This window comes from Rhinoderma darwinii, chromosome 13, assembly GCF_050947455.1.
Source record: "Rhinoderma darwinii isolate aRhiDar2 chromosome 13, aRhiDar2.hap1, whole genome shotgun sequence".
Classification (NCBI taxonomy): Eukaryota; Metazoa; Chordata; class Amphibia; order Anura; family Rhinodermatidae; genus Rhinoderma; species Rhinoderma darwinii.
In genome coordinates, this window is record NC_134699.1 from 22,010,985 (window position 1) to 22,035,258 (window position 24,274).

Consider the following 24,274-nt stretch of genomic DNA (forward strand, 5'->3'; position numbering starts at 1 on the left):
TCTAAGTGATTGCATAAGGAGGGGGCTCCCTCTCACCTCATCGGCACCTCTGTGACGTGATTGCGGGGTGCTGCTGGTTCCTGTGGCAGCCCCCAAGTCTGCCATCAGTGTATGCCTATTAGGCCCTACCAGAGTTAAGGCCTAATAAATGCCTGTCAGTTTTACACTGAAAGACATAATACACTATTATACATAAGTTTTGTAGTATATTATAAAAAAAAGTGTTCAAATGATTGGAAAGTAAAGTGCCATAGTGGAACAGAAAAAAAAAAAAAAAAAGAGCAAAAGATAGTTTAATCAAATTACTAATAAGTAAAAGAATCCCAAGTAAAAAAATAAAAAAAAGGACAAAACTTTTATAGCCCTGAAAAAAAAGTGTTATTCTGAAAAAAACAAGCTTAACATAATTGGTATCGCCCTGTCAGTAACAACCCAAAGTATAAAATGGTTGCATTGTTTAACCCGCATCATGAACACCGTAAAAAAACTAAAAACAACAAAGCCAGAGTGGCTGTTTACTGTTCATCCTACCTTAAAAAGAATAATAAGCGATCAGAGAGTCCTAGGTACCCCAAAATGTTACCAATAAAATCAACAAGTCATCTCAGGAAAAAAACAACTCCTTTAATACAGCTACGTCGGTGTAAAAATCAAGTTATGGCTCTTAAAATGTGGCAACACAAAACAAATACTAAAGTGTTTTTATTGTGCAAAGGTAGTAAAGCGTAATAGAACTATATCAATTTAGTATTGCCGTAATCGTAACGACGTGCAGAATCCAATTATTTATACCATGCGGTAAACGGCGATACAAAAAAGAATGGCAGATTTGCGTTTTTTCTCTCTCTCCAATAGCCCCCCCCCCCCAAAAAAAACAAGTTCATAAAAGTTCATCCAATTATATGTACATTAAAACGTTGCCTTAAAAAAACAGCTTGTTCCACAAAAAAAAAACAAGCCCTCACATGGCTATGTCTACGGGAAAATAAAAAAGTTATGGCTTTTGAAATCTAAACACGGGAAAAAAAAATCGCTCCGTCATTAAGCCTAGTACAAATGCTTTGTAAAGTGCTAAAACAAAATACATTTTTGAATAAAAGTATATTATAAAAATGTTCAAAGACAAAATAAAATGCAAAGTTTTACATAGCCTGGATCGCATATGTGGGCCATATCTCCACCAGGAAGTGGGAATGGTTTTGAAGATCAGTGGTGTCTGAGAGGTAAGACCCCCAGCAATCAGACATTTATAGCCTAGATCATCTATATAACATAAATCTATGGTGGGAAAAACTTAATACACATATATTACAGGTGCAGTAAGGAGTGTTATCTTTGATGATTTCAAAAGGTGCAACACATCCATCTGATTTTCGGTTTTTTTAATTCAATATTCATGAAAAAAAAATATTTTTTACATTTTTGCCAGTTTTACTACACAAAAAAAAATATGAATACAAAATATAGTCTTTCTCTAGCAGTAAGCACAAAGGGTTAAAACTCCTGAGTGGTAGGGCACTCTAATATTCGTTTACAACCTGCTGCAAGATAATCTTATTATAATAATAGGTAGAGGATTGAAATGACAGAATGACAGCTCTATTGTTCTCTTGATAGGCCTAAACTGACTGGGACACAGACAAGTGGAAAAAATGGAGGAGAAAAAGTGTAGAATCAACAAAGCAGAGTCGAAAGGCCCTTTATATGGGCCAATGATCGGGGAAGCGGAACGCTGCTTCCCGATCATCATTCTATGTAAAAGGGCACAGCGATCAGCCTACACGCTAGTTTGTCGGCTGATCGCATCTTTTATATGGCAGTAAAAGTCATCCCCAGACACAGAGCATTGCCAACATTCTGGTTGGGGACTTCAGGGTCGTTAAGATCTTGATATCACTGCCCACATATGGACAGTTACAGCAAGGGCCAGAGTCCCCAGCCAGAGTGCTTGCGATGCTTTGGCCGGGAACTCCAGCACAGTAGTTTCTGAGATCACTGTCCATCATTGGACAGGGATGTCATTAGCTTCCCAGGACACAGCGCTTCAGGTAGCACTGGTGACATATCCCACTGTATGCCTATACAGTAAGATACATTGCAGGCATGGTTTGGAAGTATACCTCTCATGGAGGTCAAAAACACGATGTGAACTAGGCCTTAGGCCGCTTTCACACGGCAGTATTTTGCATCAGTATTTTGAAGCCAAAACCAGGAGTGAAACATAATAGAGAAAAGTATTGGAAAGATTTGCACCCCTTCCATGCTTTGGACCCACGCCTGGTTATGGTTTCCATATACTGAGGCAAGACACTGCCATGTGAAAGAGACCCTAAGAAGATTAATATGTTCACACACCGCAAATTTGTTGCAGAAATTTCTGTGAATGAAAATATGTTCCATACATCTGAATTGGCTTTGCAGAAATTCATGCACAAGCTGAAAAAACAAACTCAAACAGATTTCCAGTCGCAGAAATTTCTGCAACAAATTTGTCATGTGTGAACATACCCAAAAGGTCTGAAGTGGATTCCAAATGTTGAATTTCGTAACTGTTGATGGACCTCCTCAATATGCAGTCCAAAGATGTGTCGATGCAAGTAAAAAAGGCTATAAATAGGTTAGGTTTTGTTTTTTGTTAAGGGGAAGGGGTCATGAATTTATTTCTATTTTTTATCAAATTGCTTTTAAATATATTTTTAAAAATGTTATTTAATGGTGTTCTCATGTTTTACTTTTTAATGTTTTCTGACTTTTACTTCTCTATGGGAGCTGCCATTTTTTTTTCATCTCTGTATCTGTCGATTAACGCCACATACAGAGATGGATCTCAGTTGCGTGCGCCATCTGTGTGGAAACGGCGCATGCGCCGCTCCCACACAGACCAAAACGAAGCTTGTTCGTAGATTTAAATCCGGCGTCATTTTCATGTGGACCGGAAGCCGCTGCCGGACAGTAAGATGACGGCTTCCGGCCATCTGTTCAACGAAGCGAAGACGCAAGGAAGAGGAGCGTAGACCAGCGGAGGCAGCGGAAGGAGCAGGTAATTTATGTTCGTGGGTATTACGTTCGTGTGTATAAGGCCCTGTTCACACAGAGTTTTTTTGACGCGGAAACCGCGCTGCAAAACTCCTCAAAAACCGCCCGAAAATGCCTCCCATTGATTTCAATGGGAGTTAGACGAGTTTTTTTACCGCAAGTAAAAAAAACGCGTCGCGGTAAAAAGAAGCGTCATGACCCATCTTGAGGCGGTTTCCGCCTCCAAAACCCCATTTCAATTAGTCAGAAAGAGGAAAAAACGCCTCGACGAGTGTTTTGACGAGTTTTTGTCAAACCATTGTGCAAAAACCGTCTGGAGCAGTTTTTGCAGGAGGAATTTTCCTCCTGCAAAAAACTCAGTGTGAACATAGCCTTATGTTCGTGTGTATTATGTTTGTGTGTATTAAATTTGTGTGTATTATGTTCGTGTGATACGGTCTGCTGAGCTCTGTATCGAATCCTCCTAGCACTGTGCAGTCGCTCAGAAAATGGTGGCACACAGTGTAGGAGGTTTGAAGACATTCAAACCCTTCCCTCTCCTGGCACTAGCCAGAAGAAGGGAGGGTGGATTCTGTGAGGACACTAGAGGAGAGTGTGTCCACCCCAAATTTGCAGCATAAATCAATGAGGTTGCTTTACCACAGTGACCATGCTGCAATTTTGGGAACTGCTCCCTCTAGTGGCCAGCACATGGAAAGTTATAAATTAGAAACTAATTTATAATTTTTTCCTGACTTGTGATAAAATTAAAACAACGTGTAATCACTTAAATACTAATTGTTTAACTGTAAAAAAAAATTATAATTTCTAGCGACACATTCCCTTTAAGCCTATCAGAGAGATAGCAGAAACTTTAGGCGTGGCCAGTGCAATAATTTGGTACATCCTTAAAAAGAAGGATTGCACTGGTGAGCTCAGCGTCACCAAAAGGCCTAGAAGACCACCAAAGACAACTAAAGTGGATGTTCACAGGTTTCTTACCTTGGAAAAGAAAAACCCCATCACAACATCTACTCAAGTCAGGAGAAGGTCGGGATCTAAATTTCAAAGTCTGCAATCAACAGACGGCCCTTTCATAAATGTAAATACAGTGGGTTTATCTCAAGATGCAAACCACTGCTAACACAAAAAAAACAGAAAAGGCCAGATTAGACTTTGCTAGGAAACATTTAAAAAAAGACATCCACTTCTGAAACAAGATTCATTGGACAGATGCAGGGGCGTAACTAGGAAAGACTGGGCCCCATAGCAAACTTTTGACTGGGGCCCCCCCTCCCCTGGGTGTCACACAACCCCCCCCCCTTGTAGATAGTGCCTTTTTTACAGCCCCCCCTGTAGATAATAACGCCATACAGTCCCCCCTGTAGATAACGCCATACAGCGCCCCCTGTAGACTGTATGGTGTTATCTACAGAGGGGCACTGTATGGCGTTATCTACAGCGGGGGCTGTATGGCGCTATCTACAGAGAGGGCTGTATGGCGTTATCTACAGGGGGGTGTCTGTATGGCGTTCCCTACGGGGGGGGCTGTGTGGCGTTATCTGCAGGGGGGGCTGTATGGCGTTATCTACAGGGGGACTGTATGGCGTTATCTACAGAGGGGGCTGTATGGCGCTAACGCCCTGTAGATAACGCCATACAACCCCCCCCCCCTGTAGGGAACACCATACAGCCCCCCCCCTGTAGGGAACGCCATACAGCGCCCCCCCCCCCCGGCAGGGAACGCCATACAGCGCCCCCCCCCCGGCAGGGAACGCCATACAGCACCCCCCCCGGCAGGGAACGCCATACAGCGCCCCCCACTGCAGGGAACGCCATACAGCGCCTCCCCTGCAGGGAACGCCATACAGCGCCTCCCCCTGCAGGGAACGCCATACAGCGCCCCCCCTGCAGGGAACGCCATACAGCGCCCCCCCACCCTGCAGGGAACGCCATACAGCCCCCCCCTGCAGGGAACGCCATACAGCCCCCCCCCCCCCTGCAGGGAACGCCATACAGCGCCTCCCCCTGCAGGGAACGCCATACAGCCCCCCCCCTGCAGGGAACGCCATACAGCCCCCCCCCCCTGCAGGGAACGCCATACAGCCCCCCCCCTGCAGGGAACGCCATACAGCGCCCCCCCTGCAGGAAACGGCATACAGCGCCCCCCCCTGCAGGGAACGCCATACAGCGCCCGCCCCCCTGTAGGGAACGCCATACAGCGCCCCCCCCCTTTAGGGAACGCCATACAGCGCCCCCCCCCTGTAGGGAACGACATACAGCCCCCCCCACAAAATGCGACCTATAGTGTGTCCTACAAATAACATGCATCCCCTATCCACAGGATAGGGGATACATGTGTGATCGCTGGCATTGATAGGGAGAACGGGGGACTGAAAGTCCCCTGAAGTTCTCCATCACTAACCTCTGACTTCCGGCGTCTGTGTCCAGTGGCGGATTATCATATGGGCGTTTCGGGCGGCCGCCCGGGGCCCGAGGCTCCTAGGGGGCCCATGGCAGCCCGAAACGCACATCATCTCCTAAATCTATTCAGCGCGCTAGCGCTGCTAACGGCCTAAGATGAGGAGGAGCAAGGAATTGGCCGGGAAATAAGTAGGACACGCCTCCCTGACAAGTGCGGGCCGCTGTTCTGTTACTCCAAAGCAGCAAGAGAAGAGCCGGGCGGGCCGTCACCGGCGCTGAGGTCAGTACAGGCTTATCCTCCTGCCCAACTGGTTCCCGACCGCTGGCTGTATTTTTACGGCTGTCTCTATTCCTCCCGGTGATCATGTGACTGGTCACATGATCGCCGGGTGCCGTTAGTGGCAGACTGTTGCTGGGTCTTACTAGACCCAGCACAGCCCTATTAGTGACAATCACTGTCACTGTGAGAGGGCTGATTTCCCCTGTAACTGGGGCTGCTGTGCAGCCCCAGTTACAGTGGAAAAACATGGTGTAAACAAAGAAAAAAAATATATAAAGTTCCCCAAAGGTCTTTTTTTACCTTTAAGGGACAGACCATAGTAATAAAAAAATAGTAAAGTAAAGTGCAAAAAATTTTTTAATAATAAATACACATAAAATACCCACCCCCAAAAAAACGTTCCCCCCTGCCAATCATTGTTGTAACGCTAGCGCTGACCCAATTACCCTAATATAGACATGTAATATATTAAAATTTACGGTAAACAATGACGATTACAAATAAAAGGTCTATTTTAGGGTAAAACTATGTTATTACCAAAAAAAAATAGCTGAAACGTAAAAAAGCTTATTTTTTTACTATTATTTTCAAACTTTATGAATAAAAATTCTAAAATAGCAAAAAAGGTGTGTATAAAAACGATAAAAAAACGAAACCTGCATTGTCTACGGAAAAAACGTCGCAAAAATCACGTCGGTTTTATTTTTTTTTAATAAAAATGTGTGTTTGGTGCAACTTTGTAATTACGTTTTATTAAAAAATATTTTCACTTTTTGAGATACAGCTGCTTTGTATCCTGTATCAGTCAGGTCAGCAGGACTGATGGGATCAGTGAAACGGGCCCTGCGCTAAATTATAATCTTAGATGTGATAGATTTGAGGTGGATCCTGCGTGTCACTGATCCTGTCAGTCCTACTGACCTGACGGATACAGGATACAAAGCAGCCGTATCTCAAAAAGTAAAAATATTTTTTAATAAAATCAATCAATCACACTGATACACACACATACTATATATATATATATATATATATATATATATATATATATATAAATTATAATATAACGTTTTTAAATGTGTACATAGCATTGTGGCACTATATACAAGGGGGAGCGCTGTGAGGCACTATATACAAGGGGGAGCGCTGTGTGGCACTATATACAAGGGGGAGCGCTGTGAGGCACTATATACAAGGGGGAGCGCTGTGAGGCACTATATACAAGGGGGAGCGCTGTGAGGTACTATATACAAGGGGGAGCGCTGTGAGGCACTATATACAAGGGGGAGCGCTATGAGGCACTATATACAAGGGGGAGCGCTGTGAGGCACTATATACAAGGGGGAGCGCTGGAGGTACTATATACAAGGGGGAGTGCTGTGAGGCACTATATACAAGGGGGAGCGCTGTGAGGCACTATATACAAGAGTGAGCGCTGTGTGGCACTATATACAAGGGGGAGCGCTGTGTGGCACTATATACAAGGGGGAGCGCTGTGTGGCACTATATACAAGGGGGAGCGCTGTGTGGCACTATATACAAGGGGGAGCGATGTGAGGCACTATATACAAGGGGGAGCGCTGTGTGGCACAATATACAAGGGGGAGCGCTGTGAGGTACTATATACAAGGGGGAGCGCTGTGTGGCACTATATACAAGGGGGAGCGCTGTGTGGCACAATATACAAGGGGGAGCGCTGTGAGGCACTATATACAAGGGGGAGCGCTGTGTGGCACTATATACAAGGGGGAGCGCTGTGTGGCACTATATACAAGGGGGGGCTGTGTAGTGCTATCCACAGTGGTATGTGTGTGGCGCTCCTTATAGGGGGGGCTTTTTGGTGCTATTTACAAGAGGGGGAGGGCTGTATGGCACTATCTATAGGGGGCTGTATGTAACGCTCTACGAGGGGGATGTGTGATATATAGAGGGGGCTGTGTATGGCGATATCTATGGGGGTGTGTAATATCTATGGGGGTGTGTAATATCTACAGGGGCTGTGTGTGGCACTATGTACAGGGGGCTGTGTGCAGGTGGTGTTTTACAGTGTGTGGTATTATTATATTCAGGCACGCAGTGTTTGGTGCGATTATATTTAGGGGCACAGTATGTGGCACCATGATAACTTTATTTTCGTTTATAGGTGTGGAAATGTTGGAAAAGCGAGGAGACGTCTAAGTGGCAAATTCTGCAGAAATGAGTCATGGCCGGGAGAAGTCGTCATGAGTGCTGGACCGGATGGAGAAGAAAAGAGGAAAAAAACTACTAGAATCTGAGACGTCGTCACCTGTGAGTCACTAGATTTATAGAGAATCTGTCACCTTTCCTGACATGTTTATTATAGGAAATCCTTGTATTTCACAAAAAGTCTTTCTGCAGTCCAGGACTGATAGACAATTCCCCTTGTCAGGAGGTTGTGTCCCTGCACAGTGTGATCCTGTCAGTATGTAGGGACACCCAGTGGCGGATTAAGAAGACCATGGGCCCTGGGCTGTTACCCAAACTTGGGCCCCCCTTCTCCACCACCACCCTGCCGCGCCGTAACTATTGCTAACACTACCTAAACACTAGTACACAAAGTAGGCACATTATGCACAAAGTACACACAGTACGCACATTATGCACAAAGTACGCACATTATGCACAAAGTACGCACATTATGCACAAAGTACACACAGTACACAAAGTAGGCACATTATGCACAAAGTACGCACATTATGCACATTATGCACAAAGTACGCACAGTACACAAAGTACCACATTATGCACAAAGTACACAAAGTAGGCACATTATGCACAAAGTACGCACAGTACACAAAGTACCACATTATGCACAAAGTACGCAAATTATGCACAAAGTACGCACATTATGCACAAAGTACGCACATTATGCACATTATGCACAAAGTACGCACATTATGCACAAAGTACACACATTATGCACAAAGTACGCACATTATGCACAAAGTACACAAAGTACCACATTATGCACAAAGTACACAAAGTAGGCACATTATGCACAAAGTACGCACAGTACACAAAGTACCATATTATGCACAAAGTACGCACATTATGCACAAAGTAAGGACATTATGCACAAAGTACGCACATCATGCACAAAGTACACAAAGTATGCACATTATGCACAAAGTAGGCACATTATGCACAAAGTACGCACATTATGCACAAAGTACACAAAGTACGCACATTATGCACAAAGTATGCACAGTACACAAAGTACCACATTATGCACAAAGTACGCACATTATGCACAAAGTACACACATTATGCACAAAGTACACAAAGTACGCACATTATGCACAAAGTACCCACATTATGCACAAAGTACACAAAGTACGCACATTATGCACAAAGTAGGCACATTATGCACAAAGTACGCACATTATGCACAAAGTAGGCACATTATGCACAAAGTACGCACATTATGCACAAAGTACGCACATTATGCACAAAGTATGCACATTATGCACAAAGTATGCACAGTACACAAAGTACCACATTATGCACAAAGTACGCACATTATGCACAAAGTAGGCACATTATGCACAAAGTACGCACATTATGCACAAAGTATGCACATTATGCACAAAGTATGCACAGTACACAAAGTACCACATTATGCACAAAGTAGGCACATTATGCACAAAGTAGGCACATTATGCACAAAGTACGCACATTATGCACAAAGTACGCACATTATGCACAAAGTAGGCACATTATGCACAAAGTATGCACAGTACACAAAGTACCACATTATGCACAAAGTACGCACATTATGCACAAAGTACGCACATTATGCACAAAGTACGCACAAAGTACGCACATTATGCACAAAGTACGCACAAAGTACGCACATTATGCACAAAGTACGCACAGTACAAAGTACGCACATTATGCACAAAGTACGCACAGTACACAAAGTACACACATTATGCACAAAGTACACAAAGTAGGCACATTATACACAAAGTATGCATAGTACACAAAGTACACACGAGTATGCACATTATACACTAAGTAGGCACATTATACACGAGTATGCACATTATACACAAAGTACACCTTGTAAACACATGAATATGGACATTAAACATACATGAATATGGACATTAAACATACATGAATATGGACATTAAACATACATGAATATGGACATTAAACACACATGAATATGGATATTAAACACACATGCACTTACCTTTTATGTCTTCACTGCAGCTCTTCTCCTGCACACAGCACAGAGCCCGCCGACAGTCTCCCCTCCCCCATGTCCCGACAGCTAGCAGCAGAGATGTTTAGAGCAGGGAAGGGGGGCTGGAGGGGGAGCTTCTAAAGCAGCACAGACCACGGCTGCTAAGTAGAAGCAAAGCTCCCCTCGCCTGACAGGTGCGGTCCTGGCACCGGGGCTCCCTCCGGTGCTAGCGACGCCACTGGGCATGAGGGGGTTCGGGCGGTCATAGGCTCCTTGGGCCCCCTGGCAGTCTTGGGCCCCGGGTGACCGCCCGAAACGCCCTAATGATAATCCGCCACTGGGGACACCGCGCTGTGACAAGGGGAATCGTAACACTGTTAATGCTTGCCCAAAAAGGTAGTGTTAAAAATAGTTACGGTGAGGAAGGGGGGCCCAAGTTTGGGTAACAGCCCAGGGCCCATGGTCTACTTAATCCGCCACTGTCTGTGTCGGCAGATCAATAAAAATGAAAGGAGCACTGGTCACGCATGCGCACAAGCGCGACCGGCGCTCCATTCATTTCTACGGAGCTGCCGACACAGACCCCGGAAGTCCGAGGTTTGTGATGGAGAACTTCAGGGGACTTTCAGTCCCCCGTTCTCCCTATCGCTGCAGGCGATCACACATGTAACCCCTATCCTGTGGATATCCTGTGGATAAGGGATACATGTCTTTTGTTTAATGGCAGAGCGGGGAGATACCTCCCTGCTCTGCCGTAGTGTTCAGTGGCGTCCCGCTGTAGCAGCCCTAGCGGCTGCTAGCTGAGCCTGCGGCCATTGTGGGGCCCGCGGCGGGTGACACGGGCCCCCTCATGCCGCGGGCCCCGTAGCAGTCGCTACCGCTGCTACGGCGGTAGTTACGCCACTGGACAGATGAAATTAAGATGAACTTGTACCGGAATGATGGAAAGAGAACAATATTAGAGAATGAAAGGATGTGCTCATGATCCAAAACATAGCACATCATCTGTCAAACATGGTGGAGGCAGTGTTTTGGCATGTGCATGTATGGCTGCCACTGGAACTTGGTCACTGGTGTTTCTTGATGATGTGACTGCGGATAGAGGTAGCAGGAGGAGATCTGAAATGTATGGAACGAGACTTTCTCCTCAGAGTAAGTCAAATGCTTCAAAATGGATAGGACAGCGCTTCACAGTACGGATGGATAATGACCAAAAACATACAGAGAATGCAACCCAAGAGCTTCTTACGGCAAAGTAATGGAATATTCTTCATAGGCCGAGTCAGTCACATGACCTCAACCTGATTGAGCATGCTTTTCACTTACTGAAGACAAAACTGAAAGCAGAAATAGCCACAAACAAGCAGCAACTGAAGGCAATGGCAGTAAAGGCCTGGAAAGCATTTGGAAACTCTGCATTTGGTGATGTCCATGGGTTCCAGACTTCCAAAATCTGTGTAAATGTGTAAATCCCACAAATCAATCCTACTAACTTTTAAGAATATTAACGGAGGTCAACGAGAATAGGCACTACCCCTGCTCAAGGTGAATGCGACGATGGATCTCTACAAGGGTGAAGATATATGGAATTGTCTGTCATAGATCATGTCCATTGCTACTAAGCAACATATCGAGGATACTGCTTAGTTAATAGCGCAGCTGAACAAGAATTAATCAGAGCTGGGTTCTTTAACCCTTTTTTTAGATTGCAAGCTACTTTGCAGAGGTGTTATGAAATCAGAGGCATATTGAAGTATACAGACTTTCAGTATTGGCCCCATAAATTTAGATTGGAAGCGTATTATTTCCCTGTACAACTCAGACATTGTATAGAGCTGTAATACAATAGTTTGAATGGGCCCTTATATCAAGTGTAGGGCAAAAGGGGTGAGGTGCTTTACAGGAATTCAAGGAACACCAAAGAGGGAATCCCGGTGTCCTTTTCCACCCCTCAGGACCTGAACTTGGCACAAAACTCTATTAATTTTGCCCTGTGTATTCTTTTCAGATTTTTGCATTTAATTTATATTCCATCATTGTTGCCAGCTGAGTTTAGGATTATTCACTCTGTTTTTATATAAACCCCTGTATGCTCTGCTTCTCGCTTGATGACATTAAAAATGGAAGAAAATGGAAGGACTTAAAAAAAATATATATTCAGCTCAGAGTAAATAGCTGTTTGCATCAAAAAAGCATTCTTCTTTTCTCTTTATGTTTTATATGTCCACATACGAATACCAGTGCAAATAAAACGTGATTCTGCATAGTGATTAATCAGATTACAGCTATAATTTTTCTGATGTACCCAATACCCCTAACTCTCCCCCCAAAAAATATAATTAATGTCTATGAGAGAACAGAGTCGAGCTGTTATGTTACAGTAAGGGAATGTAAGAAAACAGTATTACTATAAATATCTAAGTCAATATGAACTATTTTGGTGTAATCCAGCGAGTCTGGAATCGGACAGCCTAATAGAGTTCAATTTAACTATTTTACAATGGATTATATTTTATTTTACCAACAGACTATAGAATAAATTGCGGTGTCCTCGACTCACAGATGTTCTCCTTGTCGGACCATAGAATACAAGCAGGGGCGTAACTAGGAAAGACTGGGCCCCATAGCAAACTTTTGACTGGGCCCCCCCCCCCCTCTGCTGGGTATCACACAACCCCCCCCCCCCTTGTAGATAGTGCCTCCCTATAGATTCCACCACACAGCGCCCCCCTATAGATAGCACCATACACAGCCCCCTGTAGATAACGCCATACAGCCCCCTCTGTAGATAACGCCATACAGACCCCCTCTGTAGATAACGCCATACAGCCCCCTCTGTAGATAACGCCATACAGCCCCCCCCCCAAAAAAAAAAGCGGCCTATAGTTTGTCCTACAAAAGACATGCATCCCCTATCCACAGGATAGGGGATACATGTGTGATCGCTGGCAGCGATAAGGAGACCGAAAGTTCCCCGAAGTTCTCCATGACTAACCTCGGACTTCTGGCGTCTGCGCAGTTCAATAAAAATGAAAGGAGCGCTGGTCACGCATGCGCACAAGCACGACCGGTGCGCAAGTCATTTCCATGGAGCTGCAGACAGACTACGGAAGTCCGAGGTTTGCCATGGAGAACTTAGGGGGGACTTTCGGTCCCCCGTTCTCCTCATCGCTGGGCGTCCCAGCGATCCCACATGTATCCCTATCCTGTGGTTAGGGGATGCATGTCTTTTGTAGGAACAACCCCTTCAGTGGCGTCTCGCTGTAGCAGCCATAGCGGCTGCTAGCGGAGCCTGCGGCCATGGGAGGGGCCGTGCCGGCGGGTGGCACGGGCCCCCTCATGCTGCAGGCCCCGTAGAAGTCGCTACGGCTGCTATAGCGGTAGTTACGCCACTGCGCATAGGTTTGTACGGCGTAAAACTACAGCTCCCAGCATGGCCGAAACAATGATAAGGATATGCTGGGAGATGCGGTTTCACAAAAAAAAATCATACCACCATCATCTCGCTGCAGATCATACAGTGACTACAATACTGATTAGAGGCAGAATAAACATTTACATTAAGTGACTCACCGGTGACGTCTCAGATTCTAGTTCTTTTCTTCTCACTCCGGTTCAGACATCTATGATGGATTTCTCCCGGCCATGACCCATTTCTGCAGTTTTCCGTTTAGATGTCTTCAGCTTCTCACTTTTAAAACATTTCTGCACCTGTAAACAAAGTTAAAATTCTCAACACCTCTAAATATAACTGTCTCACACACACAACATGCCCCCTGTAGATAGTGACCTACATAGAAGCCCCTGTAGATAGTGCCCACATATGGACTCCAGAGCTGCAAGGCAATAGTGCTAACCACTGAGCCACCGTGCTGCCCTACATATAGCTTCCCCTATAGTTAGTGCTCCACGTATAGCCCACCTCTGTAGATATTGTCCCACATATAGCCCACCCCTGTAGACTGCGCACTACATATAGCCACCCTGTTGCTAGTGCCCCACAGGTAACCCACCCCTGTATATAGTGTCCCACACATAGCCCACCCCTATAGAAAGTACCCTAAAAAATAGCTCCCCTATAGATAGTGCTCTACATATAGCCCACCCCTGTATAGTGTCTCACATATACTGCCCCACATATAGACCCCCCTGTAGATAGTGGCCCACATCCCCACATACAGACCTCCCCTGTAGCTAGTGCCCCACATATAGACCCCCCCCTGTATATAGTGGCCCACATATAGACCCCCCTGTATATAGTGGCCCCCACCCCCACATATAGACCCCCCTGTAGCTACTGCCCCACATATAGACCCCCCTATATATAATAGCCCACATAAAGACGACCCCCCCTGTAGATAGACCCCCCCCCCCCACTATAGATAATGCCATTCACATTTTTATGAGGAAAAAAATATATAAAGTTGACATACTCACATTCTCTGGTTCCCACGCTGTTCACTGGCGATGCAGACATGCTCTCTTCTGAGCATGTCTGCAGGAGCTGAACGAGCGTCCTCCAATGACGCTGATTGGCGGGACAGAATGACTTGCCCCGCCAATCAGCACCTTCCAAGCATGGAAGCGGCGCGATGATGTCATCGCGCCGCTAGCCAATCAGTGTCATTGTAAGGCACTGGATGGTCAGGCACGGAACATGCCCGGCCATTCAGTGCTAATACATGTATTTGGCTGCCGCTAGCACCGGGGCCCCCTCCGGTGCTAGCGACACCTACAGGCATGAGAGTGCCTGTGTAAGGCTCGTTGGCGCGGGCCCCACAGTAGCGGTGCTACCCCTGTAGCAGCCATAACGGCTGCTAGCGGCGCCACCGGGCATTTGGGAGGGCGTGTCGGCTGGCGGCACGGGCCCCCTCAAGCCCCGGGCCCCGTAGCAGCCGCTACTGCTGCTACCGCGGTAGTTACGCCACTGAATACAAGGTTTGTACCTTAAATGTATAGCTAGAAGTCTATAGAATCATCCAAGTTTGCCGCGGCCACCAGAGACATCAATAAGATCACCTTCTTACACACAGAAGCATGCGGACAACTAAATACTTTAATGGGATCATGCTCTTATAGGTCAAAAATCACTCTCTTATAGACATCGACTGCCCAACACAACATAATAGGATCAACTTATTATGTCAGGGCCATTCTCTTACCAACCTTGCCATTGACATTAATAGGATCACCAAGTCACATTAGACCAGTCCGTGGAAGCAGGCAGACAGACATGAGCAAGAGCTGGTGCCACTTCAGAGATCCCTGGACAGCACGAGGATTAGCCTTTCTAATACAAGTAGTGAGTGTGTATAAGGTGAAGGTCAAAAGGACTAACTACAGCAGCCAAAGAAAAAATAGGAACCCATGCTGCAATAACAAAAATAACCCTAAAAGGTATCAGCTCATTATCCTTCCATGTCAAGCATATCCTACTAATAAACCTATAAGATCTTCAATATGTATCAGCAGTCCAGATAAAAACATCCCTGATGTTAGGCTAAAAACAACAATAGTCCACCTAAATTGGCAGTTTAGTGATTTAAACCTGTGGGGTTGTCCCGGATAGTAGCCAGTTTCACGTTATTATGCCAAAATCCCCATAGTTACCAAAATGACATCACTACAGCTGTACCAGAGGTCAATACAGGCGAAACAGCTTTCAACCCATTAAAGCGACCTTCCAGTCTCAGAACAAAATTAGAAATGTGATGGGGTATATGGAGTTATATTATCTGGTTACCTCCAGTTGCGCCCCTCTGCCATGGATCCGCTGCTTTGGGGTCCCCTCTTTGTTGTCCCAAAATGGCCACAGCGCTTCACAGACTAATAAGTAATAACTAATAGTAATAAGACACTCCCTTAGTTCTCGGATTGGTCAGAACTGCTCACATGAACTGCTCTGGCCAATCCGAGAACAGTGGGAGTGTCTCAAACTCGTAGTCTAAGAACTGCAGTCATGTTGGGAAAACACAGAGGGGTCCCCAGAGTGGTAGATTCATGCCAGAGGGGCGCAACCGGAGAGCACCAGGTAATACAACTCCATATATCCTGTCATATTTAAAATGTTGTCGCGGGACTGGAGGGTCGCTTTAAGGAAAGCAGAGTTTAACAGTTCATATGTAAATTACACAGATATGGGGTTAAATACCAAAGTCTGGATGAGACAAGTCTGTCAGAAAATGTTAGGATTTTGGATAGCATGTTTTACTATGTCTGGGTAGGAAAATGCATTTATCCATTTACACCACACAACATTTGGAACGAAACTCTCAAATCTTACCACAATAAGAATAAATCACATGTTGATCATATACAGACATCTGTTCCCTGTCACCCAGCATTCTGTGCGATCTTCACATGTGCTCTCCGACAAAGTCCCCTCTGTACATGACCTCCTCTTCTCTCACTCCCTAAATCTTGCCTTATTGAAATCCTGCTCCTAGCCGCCGGCTATTGTTTTCAACTTACATTTTTTCCCCTTGTGATAACGGCTGAGTGTCTATTCTCCTTTACTCAGTCATCATTGTATGTTCATAGGAACTGCTTTGAGATTTTAGCTCTCTTTCTTCCCGTTAGGTGTTTTCAATTATTTGCCCAGTGAATTCTCTGCTTCCTATCTGTGAACTTATTCCACAAGGCCTTCATCCACAGCCACATTTAAAACCAGTGTAACCTTGAGTTTCGTACCTAAGGGCATCAGGAGGTCAGGGGCCCCTATTAGATTTCCTGATGTCTCTAATTTCCTTGGACAGAAACAGAGTTTAAAGATTTGTACCTAAAAAAGTTTTATTGATGGAAATGTTACTGTTTTTCAGTTCAGACCAACTGCACAGCACAATTCTTTTTATTCTGTATACTGTTAATGTGTGGCAAGAGCCACTGTTTGCAGCTTTCTGCTCTGAATAATACAGGGGAAGGCCCCTCTATGACATCCATACACACTAACAGGAAAACTATTTTTATATACAAATTAATTCAATTTTCAATCATTTATCTAAAGATAAAAATAGCTGTTACCCCCCTCTGCATAAACATGTATACTGCAGGGGGATAAGCGGCTGCCAGACACCCAGTTGACATTAATTTCTAGATGACCACAAGGTCTGGTATCCTAGTTCCCCTCAAAAAAGTTGGGCTGCTCCTTTAAACATTAGACTGTCAGTGGAACCTCCTGAAATCCCCACTATTCACCACTATTCCTCTAAATCATATGGAAAATTTGACAGCAATGTTCCCCATTTTCTCCTAGATCTTCCTGGAGGAATCTATTTCATCTCCCCCACTTTGCCCACCCTCTTGAGCTTAGGGTACCAGAAGAATACATTTAAGAAAAGTGGGGAGGCTTAATGCCCTTTTAGACGGGCCAAAAATTGGGCGAACAAGCGCTCATACAAATGCTCGTTCCCGATCATCGCCCTGTGTAAACAGGGCAGCAACCAGCCATTCATCGGCTGAATGCAGGTTTTATCCTTTAGCAACGTATTATGGAGGTAAGGTCTCGTAGAAGTAATGCTTTTAGATTACATAATGTTGCATCTTCCTCTACATGCTGATAGCGAATTAGCCTCACATTCAATGCTGAGCAACAAAAACATGATTGGTCAAAGCCCTGACTGAATAATTCAACTGGATCAACCCTGTTGACTTTCTGAAATAGGGGGATAAAAATAAAAAAATAAACCATATACTCGCACCAAATTAAAATGACTTACTGAAGTGACTAGTGAAAACATTTTAAATGAACACTCCCAAGAGAGTAAATGATAAGGTAATAGGGACTTCAGGAACCTTCCTTTGTCTCCTGCCACCAGTTTGTATTGGCCATAAGCACTATGGTGCCTCTGAGATGCTTCATCCATATGATGTCTAATGCCTATGAATGAAAGAGTTGCTGTGGCTTGTTGTGTCGCTATTGGAAGACTCACACGAACAAAGCATCACAAAGGCAGTGAAAGCACCCAGGAGAAAAGAGACCGACGGTGGGGAATATAGGAAAATTGACTGCAGTATATTACAAAATGTATTTATTTTTTGTCATCAGATTACCTCGATTTCTAAATGAAGACATAAAAGGCCAGACAACCCCTTGGACAGGAAACTTGAGAATGCAATAGAGTTCCAAATCCTCTGCTTAGAACAGACTTAAATGATAAAATTATGGTTGTCTGCAACCACCACTAGATCTTAGGAGCTTACTGCATACTGTTTTATGAAGGCATTCAATATCTGAACATTATACAATAAGCTCCCCCTATTGGTGACTGTAGGCAGCCAGAATGTTCTTATTTTAATCAACTTATGTCTATGAAGGGCTTTGGAGCGCAGTATCAGAAAAACTAATTTTGATAGCGAAAAAGAGAGATTAAGAAATTATTTAGTACAGAATTTTGGACCTTTTTAGAATAAAAACAAAACAAAACAAAACGGTGTTTAACCGTTAGTGACCGCCCATTAGTGTTTTACGGCAGCCACTAACGGGCTTTACTCCGATCCAATAGCCTTTTTACGGCGCTGCATCAGAATAAATAAATAGAGCAGGGAGCCGTTAAATCTCCCTGCTCTCGGCTACCAGAGGTAACTTAGGGCTGGAAGCATCCCTGCTCTAATGGGTGAGATTGATAATCGTATCGATCTCACCCGTTTAACCCCTCCGATGCGGCGCTCAATAGCAAGCGCTGAATCGGGGTGGTTTTGGAGAAAGGGAGGGAGCTCCCTCTCTTACCCCACCGGCACCTTGCGTGTAATCACAGGGTGTTGGTGGTTTCTATGGCAGCCGGGGGGCCTAATAAAGGCCCCCTAAGGTCTGCCACTAGTTATGCCTGCTAGGCCATGCCAGAGGCATGGCCTAGCAGATGCCTGTCCATTTTACATGGACAGGCAGTAATACACTGCAATAAAAAAGTAATATACTGCAATACAAAAGTAGTCGACTACGCTATTGATTTATGTCAACACGGCGGAACCCTTGCGCTACGGAGACAAACAGAAACCATTGGCACTGGATCCATCACTATTGAAATCAATGGTGATGGAAACGGAAACCTTTGGTTTACATTTGTGTCAGTCAGGGTCCCGTTCCAACAGAAAGCTCAGACGGTACGGGACCCTGGCGCAGATGTGAACAAAGCCTAAAACACCCCATGACAAATCCCTATTGGACGGTGTTTATACATAATAAATTAAAAATTGTCTGTAGGAGCCGTCCATATTGGTGGAAACTGCTGAGAAAAAAGTAATGGGTATGGTCAGCTTTGTTTTTTGCCTGAAAGCTTTTTGAGGACAAAGCCATTGTTTTCCCCATTTACATGGGGTTTTGGATGGAGAAGATAGGAAGGAAAAACAGGGAGATACAGGACTGCATTTGAATGTGGTTAACCCCTTGAGAATGCTTAATGGCATGTTAACTATTTTTTAGCCTCTTATGTTAAAAAAATGTGAATGATCCTGAAAGATAATAAAAATTGCTATACAAGTGTCAAGTCCCTTAGAATCAAAAGGGGCAAAAAGAAGGTTTCAAATATATGTACTGTACGCCAATACACAAAAGAGTTTCTACAGAACATTTGCAGGTAGACAACTATGACTCACAGACCTCGATTATATTTTATTTGGATTAATCGCATTCCTTTTGACTCCACAACATGAAAGTCAATCAGACACTCCTTTGATGTGATCTAATAGCTAACTAGTAAAACCACTGCACATTTATTTATAAAACATAATTGGGTTTAACCTCTTAATATATCCATCTATTCCTTTCAGGAGATTCTAAACACAAGTATGAGACTCGGAAAAGATCCACAGTACTATTTAGCTTTCTCATCTAGTCAACTGAGCAACATACAGAAAGTCACTGTATATTTAGTAGAATATACTTCACTTTATAGGGTAATATGCTACACTTTCAAGTGGTACAAGAAAGAGGAAGACTGAAGAAGCCTCTAACTACATACAAATAATAGTTCAGAGAATTGTCGTTTAGCTCATATGGTAAAGGTTTTATGTTATTTTTTCATCTTAAAGGGGTACTACCATCTCGCTGAGCTACGCTGTTTCCATAAGTCCCATAGTAGTGAATAAGAGTTACGGAAACTGCATAGCACGGCGAGCTATGCGGTTTCCACAACTCAGGAGCAACGTAAAGAGTGTAGCTCGTCTTGGTACTCTCCTGTCCAAAGGAACACATTGGGGCAGATTTACTAAGGCTGGTGTTTTGTACGCCAGTCTTAGTCTGAAGCATGCAGCAGTAAGATGCAAAAAATTTCTTTCGAGGTGAACGCCTCTTAATAAATCAGTCACCTCTTATGCTGCCTGTGTGCCAAAGTGTGAAATCTCTGTCAACTACGTGTTGGCGTAGATTTATGCTATAATTTATGCTAATTTCTGTGCCTCTTTATAACTACCAAAGTAGCGTGAACTTTTTAAGAGAGATTCCCCCTATTAAGTTGCTTGCACTCTTGCAGACTGCAACTGTCACTCAATAGTTAAAAATAAATAAGTTGCGCTACAAAAAGTCTCTGTGTAGCTCAAGCCTAAAATTGGACATGTTCTACAGAAAAAAAAGCACTTGGCCTGTCCATCTTCTTCTCTAGTGCCCTCTCCGTACAGTAGGGGAATAACACAAGGTAGACAAAGACTCATTTCAAAACCTTTTAGGCCAGGATCACACACCCAGTTTTGATGCAGTTCATGGTTCCTTATTTTTAGCCAAACCAGAATTGGATCCAAAAGGAAGAAGAAAAGACTGATGTATCTCTACTCGGGTGTTTGGCTAAAAAAAAAACCTGAGCCAAAAACTGTGTGTGTGACCCTGGCATTAAAGAGTAACTACACTTTTAAACTTTGATAGGTCATAGAGACATATTAACAGTTTGGATTAGTGGGGGTCCAGGTGCGGAGACCCCCACCGTTGCTGTAACACTTTGCACATTCGGATGTGATCAGCACTTCTCTTTAAGGAGAGTAGTAGGAATAATGGCCAGGTCTCATCAAACTGAGAGGCCCACTCCTGTATAAAAAAAGATTTTAATTATTTAACCATTACGTTTCTTAAAATGACGTGTTTTTGCTTTGTTTACAAAAAGCAGAAAGGTGACCGTGCTCTATAAAGAGAGTGTGTGCGCATGATGTCCATTCCAGATCTGGTGTTCGCTAAATTGCATAAAGTATTCACTTACAAATAACTTTTTTATCGATCTGTGGACTAGGCCTATTTCTGAAGATTTGGAAAACTGAAGCTGCAATAACAATTTGGATAAGCACATGGAGATCAAAGAAAAGCATTTCCATTAACCCACTAAGGTGTATTTTGTAGTAACCTATTTCTGAAAATAGTTAATTCTGGATGGAGGCACACAAATCCATAAGGTGGAAAGAATTACATTTTACATATCAAAGGACAGCAGCCCCAAAGCAATATAATACGTTCACTCTCCTAAAAACCTTTTAAGCCTTGTTATGTCTGTCTCCTCCACAGAGTAGGATAGGACAGACATGACAAAATTTTCTCATTAAATAGTGATAGAACTTCTGACACGTATGATCAGATTGTAAAGTTCACGGCCCATCCCACTACATCTTACATCCTTGGAGAAGTTAGAAAGCCTCTTTGGAAAAACTTTTTTTTCCCCCCTCTTTCAGATAAAATTTGCCCCTGGTACAATAGAATAGGATTTTTCTTCTTACCGTCATTGTCAAGTCCTTAGATCCCTTAATAGGATTATCCGCTTTAAAAGTCAGACGTTTCCAATCATTCAGCTAAAGCTAAATGTCATAATTCTGTAGGGTTCAAGGTGCTGTTTAACGGGCAAATATGACACATTCTGCAAAAATAAAGAAAATTTCTAAAGTACGTGTAGTTAGAAATATCATTCAATATCATCCCCCCAAAAAAACAACGAACTATAAAACTATAGATACAAATAATATATACACCTTCAAAAAAAGTAAATAAAAAAATTATATATATATACACACACCCCACACCAATTTAACTTAATCTACGCTATAAAACTTTAAGACTGTAACTTTACATTGCAAGCGGTTATGGTTATGGTTTTCTCCTTTATCTCGCTCTTTGTAGATGTTCACTTGCCATGTTACATGTTTGTTGCTTCCCGTAAGTATAAAAGGGCTGCATGAGAATATGTAGATTTAGACTTCAAGGTAACAACAAGGATCTAACATGTCACTAACAAAAAGGTATAACATTTTTTAAGACTTAAGGGGAAAAAAAACCAACTCCGTTTACTGGTGATCCTTCTTTTAAATCCAATTGGAAATGTTTTTTTAGATGCAATAATTCTGTCAGATAAGGACATTAAAAAGCATTCAGTGCAAATGTCGGCAGGAAGGTTAGTTGTGAACTGAAAATTCCGTTTTTTTAATAATATTACGATTTTGTGATGTCTTTTGAAATAATTTACTATGTACTCAAGCATTAGGGATTACAACATTTCAATTTCTGAAACATTGAGTTACTGAAACTTTCACAATGGGAAAAAGGAGAATACCACTAACCGTTATCCATGAAATAAGCAATTTACAACTTATATTTTCTAACAGATCAAAAAGGGAAGCAACTTTTCTTCATCAGTTTTTTGCAATCACACTCACATTCTTAATAATATTCGATTAATCATTTCCTTTTCATGCAGGCAATAGCAAAGCTGACAGAAAGGGGAGAAGATAATCGTCCTTTAAAATTAAAAATGTCCAAATGAAGCTGAATTTACACTTTTTAGCGTCTCAATAGACTGACCCTGGCAAACATTTGCCACTGTAGGGGAATAGCGCTATTGAATTGCGACCATTCAGATGAATGATCGTCCATGTAATGCATCAATACCTCAAATAGCTAGAGCAAGAGGTGCTGTATATGTACACTGAATGGCCACTTTATTAGACCTGTCCGATCACGACCGGAGCATCCCTGTATGGAAATTAGACATGTGACCCTGGATGCAGCATAAAATCAAGTGAGCAAGTTCTCCGTGGATTAGTTTCAGTGTGAATCCACATTAGAATGTGACAATTGAGCGATCTGAGCAATTTCAAACAAGGCATGGCCTTTATTGCCAGGGACCAGTATTTTTAAAAAACTGGCAACCTTGTGCCGTTTCCTCGTGGTCTCATACACATATATACACATACATTTTATATAGTTGGTTGCATTCTCTTTAACCTCTAGGCGCACCACGACGCAACTGTACGTCCTGGCGGCCAGTGTCTTAGCGCACAAGAACTTACAGTTACTGCGCGATTCCCGGTGCACACTGTTGGCGACAATGTTCACCGGGAACCAGGAGGCAAGCTGTCCCCGACAGCGGACACTGCACTGTTGCCGATCGCGAGGTTTGCCGATGGTTAGCATGGCAACCGGAGGCCAAACAATGGCCTCCGCGTCTGCGATGTGCGGAAGCCTATCAGGACCAGCCTCCTGATAGGCTTCCTGTGAGAGTGACAGGAAGTCACGGTGTCGTTCCCACAACTCTATTGATGGAAAATAAAACAGTTATGGCGTTTGGAAGGCAGGGAGTGAAAAACTAAAATGGAAAAGCAAAAAAGGATCAGTCCTGCAAAGGTTAATTAATTCTAATCTAAAAAACAATTATGACCACATGTGGGGTATTGTCGTACTCGGGAGAGAATGCGTTACAAACGTTTGGGTGTTTTTTCTCCTTTATCCCTTGTGAAAATGAAAATTTTAGTGGACAAAAATGTTGATATTCATTTTCACGGCCGAATTCCACTAAATTCTGCAAAAAACCTGTGGGGTCAAAATGCTCACTATACCCCTAGAAAAATTCACTGAGGGGTATAGTTTCCAAATGGGGTCACTTTTGGGGTGTTTCTACTGTTTTGGTCCCTCCAGCGAATTGCAAACGCGACATGGCACTGAAAACCAATCCAGCAAAATCTGCGCTTCAAAATCCAAATGTCACTCCTCTTCTGAGCGCTGCCATAGGTCCAAACAGCAGTTTATTACCACATATGGGGTATTTCCGTAATCGAAGATGCTTTACAAATGACGGGGTGCATTTTCTTCTTTATTCCTTGTAAATTTTACAAATTTCTATGTTTTTTTCAGAAAAAAAAATGTAGATTTTCATTTTCACAGACTAACTCCAATAAATATAGCATTCCTTGAGGGGTGTAGTTTCCAAAATGGGGTCACTTTTGGGGGGTTTATACTGTTTTGGCACCACAAGACCTCTTCAAACCTGACATGGTGCCTAAAATATCATCTAAAAAAAAAAGGAGGCCCTAAAATCCTGTAGTTGCTCTTTTGCTTCTGAGGCCGGCGTTTCAGTCCATTAGGACACTAGGGCCACATGTTG

General features: G+C 43.5%; 1 protein-coding gene across 1 annotated transcript in view; it reads right to left on the reverse strand.

Annotated features, from left to right (window-relative positions):
* THRA (thyroid hormone receptor alpha) overlaps window positions 1-24,274 on the reverse strand; it is a 207,231-nt gene that overhangs the window by 148,945 nt on the left and 34,012 nt on the right. The window contains exon 2 of the mRNA XM_075845669.1: window positions 21,621-21,757. The gene's annotated coding sequence lies outside the window, so the exon portion shown is untranslated. The remainder of the gene's footprint in view (window positions 1-21,620; window positions 21,758-24,274) is intronic.